Source organism: Ursus arctos, unplaced genomic scaffold (genome assembly GCF_023065955.2).
Source record: "Ursus arctos isolate Adak ecotype North America unplaced genomic scaffold, UrsArc2.0 scaffold_23, whole genome shotgun sequence".
Lineage (NCBI taxonomy): Eukaryota > Metazoa > Chordata > Mammalia > Carnivora > Ursidae > Ursus > Ursus arctos.
In genome coordinates, this window is record NW_026622908.1 from 39,163,397 (window position 1) to 39,164,951 (window position 1,555).

At 39.1% G+C, this 1,555-nt stretch overlaps 1 pseudogene; it reads right to left on the minus strand.

The window, feature by feature from the left end:
- Positions 1 to 1,202: 1,202 nt before the first annotated feature.
- LOC113247019 (U6 spliceosomal RNA) lies at positions 1,203 to 1,296 on the minus strand (annotated as a pseudogene).
- Positions 1,297 to 1,555: the final 259 nt, after the last annotated feature.

Consider the following 1,555-nt stretch of genomic DNA (forward strand, 5'->3'; position numbering starts at 1 on the left):
CCCATTTATAGTTGCACCAAAACTAATAAGATACACAGGAATAAACTTAACCAAGAAGGTGAAAGATCTGTACTCTGCAAACTATAAAACATTGATGAAAGAAATTGAAGATGACACAAAGAAATGGAAAGATATTCCATGCTCATGGGTTGGAAGAACCAATATTGCTAAAATGTCCATACTACCCAAAGCAATGTACAGATTTAATGCAATCCCTATCAAAATACCAATAACATTTCCCACAGAACTAGAAGAAATCATCCTAAAATGTGTATGAAACCACAAAAGACCCTTAATGCCAAAACAATCTTAAAAAAGAACAAAGCTGGAGGTATCCCAATCCCAGATTTCAAACCGTACTACAAAGCTGTAGTAATCAAAACAGCATGGTACTGGCACAATAATAGACACATAGATCAAAAGAGCAGGGTAGAGAGCCCAGGAATAAACCCACACATGTATGGTCCATTGATCTATGACAAAAGAGGCAAGAATACACAATGGGAGAAAAGACAGTCTCTTCAACAAATGGTATTAGGGAAACTGGACAGCTACTTGCAAAAGAATGAAACTGGACCACCTTTTAATGCCACACACAAAAATAAACTCAAAATGGATTAAAGACCTAAATTTGAGACCTGAACCTATAAGATTCCTAGAAGAAAACAGAAGTAGTAATTTCTTTGACATCAGCCATAGACACATTCTTCGAGATGGAACTCCTCAGGCAAGGGAAACTGAAGCAAAATCAAACTATTGCGACTACAGCAAAATAAAAAGCTTCTGGACAGCAAAGGAAACCATCAACAAAATAAAAAGACAACCTATAGAATGGGAGAAGAGATTTGCAAATGATACACCTGATAAGGGGCTAATATCCAAAATATATAAAGAACTTGTACCACTCAACACCAAAAAAACAAATAATCCAATTTAAAAATGGGCAGAGGACCTGAATAGACATTTTTCCTTCTCCATCTCCTTCTTCTTCTCCTTCTTCTTCTTTAAATATGGAATGCTTCAGGGTTTCTGGGTGGTTCAGTCAGTGAAGCCTCTGACTCTTGATTTTGCCTCAGGTCATGATCTCAGGGTCATGAGATCAAGCCCTATGTCTGACTCCATACTGGGCATGGAGCCTGCTTAAGATTCACTCTCTCCCTCTGCCTCTGCCCCTCCCAACCCCCCTTTCTCTCAAATAAATTAATAATAAGGAACGCTTCACAAATTTGCATGTCATCCTTGCACAGGGGCATGCTAATCTTCTCTGTACTGAACAGACATTTTTCCAAAGAAGATATCCAGGTGGTCAATAGACACATGAAAAGATGCCCAACATCATTCATCATCAGGGAAATACACATCAAAACCACAATGAGATATCGCCTCACACCTGTCAGAATGGCTAAAATCAAAAACACCAGAAACAACAAGTGTTGACGAGGATGTGGAGGAAAAGGAACCCTCGAGCACGGTTGGTGGGAATGCACACTGGAGCAGCCACTGTGGAAGACAGCATGGCGCTTCCTCAAAAAGTTAAAAATAGAATTACCATATG